Here is a 6000-nt window from a genome sequence, read left to right as displayed (position 1 = left end):
TCGACCAGTGTCCTTGACATGTGGTCTGCAGACCACGTCATCAACACCTGGAAACTTGTCAATGCAAATTCTCCCTCTTCCCCAGACTCGCCAAATTAGTGGCGCTCAAGACGGGGCCACGCAGTCCTGTTTTAACAATCCTCCTGGTGATACAGCTGCGCACGGAAGTCGGAGCTCCCCTGCCCTAGGTGACTCTGAGACACATTTAAGTTGGGGAGCCATTGATCCAAGAGGCCCTCTGGAATTCCGACTCCAGCTGTGGCTCCCTTGGGCACACTCAGGGCAGCCCACGAAGTGGGGAGCAAAGACCAGGACATCTCTGGTTTTCTCTCTGTTGCAAGGGAAATGTTGCAGTGGACAACGTCTCCGAGGCTGTTGATATACCTGGCAGCAGTTTCGGCTGCCAGCCAGCCAGCCGAAGGCCCTTCTGAAAGGTTCTATTCAGAGTTGTTAGAAGAGTAAACACCACCGCTTTTTTCCTTTCCCCTGCACCTGGGGCTGTGACCAGAACTTTTGGCAGCTGCAGCGGTGGCCCCAGGAAAGGGTCAGGGCAAGAGAAGATCAATTCTCACCTGCTGAGGAGATGGACCCCAGGGAAGGAGCTGGCCAGCGGGTTTGGAAGAGGAAATGTCTCCCGGAAACAGGGCCAATTCCTTGGAGTGGGAAAACCAATCTCTCACGCATATCCCTAGCACGGTGCTTACATTTAGAAGGAGCCTGAGTAGTGGACTGTGCTGAATGCTCACCAGATGGTCTCTGGGGGTCTCTCAGTCTGAGGGGGACACATAGTCAGGTTGACCACCCACAGATAATGCAGCAGCAGCATTAAAACCGAGACGGGAAGCTACGTCATAGCCCTCAAGGGTCAGAGCACTTTGGGTTGGCACTGGGGACCCCTATAGTTGCAGACAGAGCAGAGATTTGAATCTGTCCTATTCTTGGTGGTCCATGTCACCTGACCAAAGCAGGGCTCTGTGCTGAACCGGCCACTGCACAGAGGGAATCACATCGCTGTGAGTCCTGTCTCAGGGGTCCAGCACACTTAATCATTTCCACAAGGCCATAGGAGTCCTGGTTTCTGGTTTCATCTGCAGTTGATGTCTTAAATCTTCTAACCTGTAATTCACCAGGGGACAAGAATCAACTCTCTGGTATTTTATGAAATCATAAATACAATTTTGACTACGTTGAACTTGAACCCAGAAGGGGTCAGTATGCATTCCATCACCTCGTATATTCCTGGAAACCATTCGTATTATGGTGGGATTGGGTAACCTTCATGTTTTTTCCCAGCCTCTATCTCCTTATCTGCAAAGTAGGGATGACACCATCAACCTCACCACGCCCTTTTATCACACTACAGGCATTCAACAAATTCCAATGTCCTACTTACTTTCTCCTTTAGACTGGAGAAGCCAACACTCAAAGCCACAAAATGGTGGAAGTGGGGCCAAGTCTGGATTCTCTGACTCTCCACCCAGATACCACTGTGGTGATTTGAATTGTGCTCCCCCAAAACATTTGTTGAAGTCCTAAGCCCTAGTACCCATGAACATGACCTTACTTGGAAATAAGATCTTTGTACATATAGCCAAGTTAAAATGAAGTCCCTGGACCAGAACGGGTCCTAAAGCCAACGACTCGTGTCTTTATAAGGGAAGGAGGAGATTTGGAAACAGAGATACACAAAGGAGGCCATGGAAGATGGAGGCAGAGATGGGAGTGACAAAGTACAAGCCAAGGGTGCCCTACAAGCTAGGGCCACCAGAAAGTAGGGAGAGGCAAGGAAGGATCCTTCCCTGGAGCCTTCAGAGGAAGTGTCATATACCTCTGTCAATACCTTGATTTTGGACTTCTGGTCTCTAGAACTGTGCAAGAATAAATCTCTGTTGTTTGAAGCCACCTAGTTTTTGGTAATTTGTTCCAGCAGTCTTAGGAAACTAGTACTCCATCCTCCCCCCCAGAGTATGGCCACTGAACTTTCCTTGGCCCCATTCTTATCAGCAGCCTCTGCTCTCCTAGGGATATCCACCTCTATCTGGCTCTCTCTGAAACAAAGAAGTATTTTACATGGAAATCATGCTTTATAGTTTAGAGGGCAGCAATGATGAAGTTTTGGGGCGATGGTGGGTGGTCTGGAGCTGACGGCCAAGAAAGAATTCTTGAAGACATCTTTGGTGCAAAAAGGTGATTTTATTAAAGCATGGGGACAGGACTCGTGGACAGGAAGAACTGCACTGGGGTGGTGATGAGTAACTCATTACATACCCTCAGGTTGGGAGGGGGTCAGGGATAGTGCCAGTCTCTAAGGTATTTGGAAGCAAGGTTTCCAGGACATTCAGGGACTAGCTGTTCCCATGGCCATTTATTGCCATTTAATAAAACCTCAGTCATGAGACCCTTTAGATGTGTATCGGGGGGCCATAAGCTTGGAGTATGATTGCCACATAGATCTTGGGGGAGTTGAGATAAAGGAAGCAGACTTACAGGATCCTCAAGGTTGGGATGACGCTAAGCTAAGGTTCTCTTTTGCCCCCAGCAAAGTGTCATCATCGAGGCAGATGAGCTCCTAGAGGGAGGTCACTCTGCCTGTGTCAAGGACTCGTCAGTGGGCTACAGGCAGTAAGGGAATTTAATTTTTCATTTGCCTTAGTTTCCCACGTCACCATGGCAAGCACCTTTCCTTTGTTCCTGGGTAGCCCGGAGTGTCCGAGGAATACCACACATGTTCCATCTGGTTGTGGGGGCGGGGGTTGCCAGCCTGTATTTTGCCCTCAGCTTGCCCCACGCTCTCTCATCAGCCAACAATATCCAAGTTTTCACTCCGTCCGCACAGCCTGCCTGAGAGTTTTGTTCTGTTGACCCCATTTTATAGACGTGGAGACCGAGGGCCAGAGAGATCGAACAGATCATCCTATGATGTCACGGCAAACAAGGGGAAGAGACAAGATTGAACCCAAATATCCCGCCTCTTCGGCCGGGATTCTTTATCCTTAAACTTTTTTATTGCAACGTATTACAAGACACATACATAAAAATGCACAAAACACAAATGTAAAGCTCGAGGAAAACAACCCCCACGTGACCAGCATCTAGGTCAAGGACTAGAACACTGTCCACCTCCCAGGCGTCCCCCACCAATCTCTCTTCCTTCCCTCCTCCCCCAGGTAACCGCTGTCCTTTGCCAGGCCCTGCGCTCTCTCTTCACGAGACCACACATTCCATTCTGACATTTGTGTCATTAAGAATCAATGGAGGCTATAGTAAAAGGTCAGAAGCCTCTGTCCTAGGAAAGTCCTCCAGACCTGAGGCTCAGCATTTCCCTGCAGCCATGCCTCTCTAGGGTTCTTCTCCGTCCTTCTCTTCAGAAGAAAAAACACACACACACACAACTCCTAACTGGTCTTGACATTTTCAGAACCATAAAACCTGGGAGTGGCAGCCACTTCTTTGAAGGAGTCAAACCACAGACTTTTAACAAGAGGGGAGGGAGGAGGGAGGGCAGCAGGATAGGCCCCAGGGCTGGGAGAGTGGATGGGTTAAAGAAACAAAACAATGACCAAGTCTCCCAGGACTGGCTGTCCGCAGCCACTTCTCCCTCCCTCCTCCCGTCAGAGATGTCTCTGCTATAAAATGGCCGGAGTCACTCTGATCCTCAGGATTTGGGCCTAATCTTGCCCAGAGGCAGAGGTAAACCACGCCGCTCCTTGGCCTGAGTTTGTGACCTCTCTCTCTCTTCCGGGATCCTGGGCTCCGGCTCTCGGTATCCCAGAGCAGGGCAGGAACAGGGGAGAGCAAGAGACTAGGGGCCAGTCAGAAAGCGTCAGCCAGGAAACTGAGCTGTTATTCCCTTGCCTGACTTCTGGAAAGTCACTTAAGTCTTCTGGGCTGCAGGTCAAGCCCTCTGAAGCAAGGGCACCGGTTGAGGCCCTCCGGGGTTGGTAGTGAGTTAACAGCAGTGCAGACACGAGATGTCCAGTCGAGCTCCCAGATGAGAAGCGACAAGCAGTTGGATCTTTCTGCAGAGGACAAGCCTCTGGGTCACACATTCCCCCCCCCCCCCCCCCCGCCGGGCTGCCTGAGGGGGTGGCTCAATGCAGGCAGCCATGAGGGGCTCCTAGAGACAACAGGAGCTCAGGGGAAGTGACTGCTCAGCCAGCTGTCCGTTACCATCAGTGCCACTCTCTATCTGCTGTCAGGCCTGGCACCAGGAGAAGGCAGGACGGTGCGGCGGGTTGGGAGAGCCGACTGGAAGGGCTCTCTCTGCTTGGGCCGGGGATGGGGGGTGTTGGGCCGGGGCGGGGGAGGCAGTCTCTGCACCCATGGGGATATTTGTACCCACTGGGGTTGTTTTCTGGGCAAAACGGTGGCCTGGATTCTGAAATCTGCTCCAAGACATTGGCTCTATAGACTAGAAACTGGAAACGCCCGGTTTCATTCTGATCCTACTACTTAGAGCGTGCTTGAGCAAGTCACTTCCACTCTCTGAGCCTCAGTTTCCACATCTGGTCATCATAATAACATGTTTCAATTTACTGAGCCCATATTATGCGCAGGGTAATGAGCTAGATATTTAATATGCATTCTCTCTAATATCTACCCTATCTAGCACACAGGGATGCTGTAAGGATCAAATAAAAATGTATTTCCTGGGGCGCCGGGGGGCTCAGTCAGTTGAGCATCTGACTCCTGATTTCGGCTCAGGTCATGATCTGACAGTTCACGGGTTCAAGCCCCACATCTGTGCTATTAGCACAGAACCTGCTTGGGATTCTCTCTCTCTCTCTGCCCTCTCTCTCCCCCTCCCCTCAAAAATAAATAAGCATTCAAAAAACGTATTTCCTTAAAAACTGAAACATAGAATTACCATATGACCCAGCAATTCCACTCCTAGGGATAAACTCCAAAGAATTGAAACCAAATACTTACGCACAAATGTTCACAGCACTTCATGCTATTCACAACAAGCCAAAAGGTGGAAACAACCCAAACGTCCACCATTGGGTGGATGGGTAAACAGAATGTGGTACGTTCACACAATGCAATATTATTCAGCCATAAAAAGAAATGGAGACCAGATGCGTGCTACAACATGGATGTACCTGGAAGACATCATGCTAAGCAAAAGAGGCCAGACATAGAATCACATATTGTATTATTTCTTCTGTATGAAATACTCAGAATAGGCAAATCCTTAGAGATAGGGAGCAGATGCATGGTTGCCAGGGAACGGGAGATGGGGACGATGGGGAGTGATTTCTTCATGGGTAAAGGGTGTTCTTCTGCGGTGACAAAAGTCTTTTGAGACCAGAGAGGGCTGGTGGCGGCACAGCTGGGAATGCGCCGAATGACGCTGAATTGTACGCTTAAAAATGGCTAATCGTGGGGGCGCCCGGGTGGCTCAGTCGGTTGAGAGTCCGACTTCGGCTCAGGTCATAATCTCACGGTTGGTGAGTTTGAGCCCCGTGTCGGGCTCTGTGCTGACAGCTCAGAGCCTGGAGCCTCCTTCAGATTCTGTGTCTCCCTCTCTCTCTGCCCCTCCCCCATTCTCTCTCTCTCTCTCTCTCTCTCAAAGATAAATAAACATTAAAAAAATTAAAATGGCTAATTGTGTATCATGTGACTTTCATCTACTAAGACATATCCATACATAAATATGGAAGTCACGGCCGTGTGTGAAGTCGTTGGTGTACGTGACCTCTGGCTAGCTTTACTCCTCTAAAATGAGAAGGGATAAAGGCAGCTTGCCCTGGCTCTCCTCTAAAGCACAATGTAGCCACGCTTCTCTGCATGTGGTTGGATTCAACCTCCCGGGTCAGTGTGGTCGCCAAACTGCACAGGCGTATGTGATCCATGCACGCCCCGATCGGCTGTGGGCTGCGGTGTTCCACAGGGTACACGCTTCCCGCGTGGAGACGGCATTCCTTCTTCTGTAGGGAGGAGTGTGCCCACAGCTCCCCACGCACCCATCTCGGGTGGCGGGGAATTATCAGCAAATAC

This window comes from Felis catus, chromosome F1 (genome assembly GCF_018350175.1).
Source record: "Felis catus isolate Fca126 chromosome F1, F.catus_Fca126_mat1.0, whole genome shotgun sequence".
NCBI lineage: Eukaryota > Metazoa > Chordata > Mammalia > Carnivora > Felidae > Felis > Felis catus.
This window is presented reverse-complemented; position numbering follows the sequence as displayed.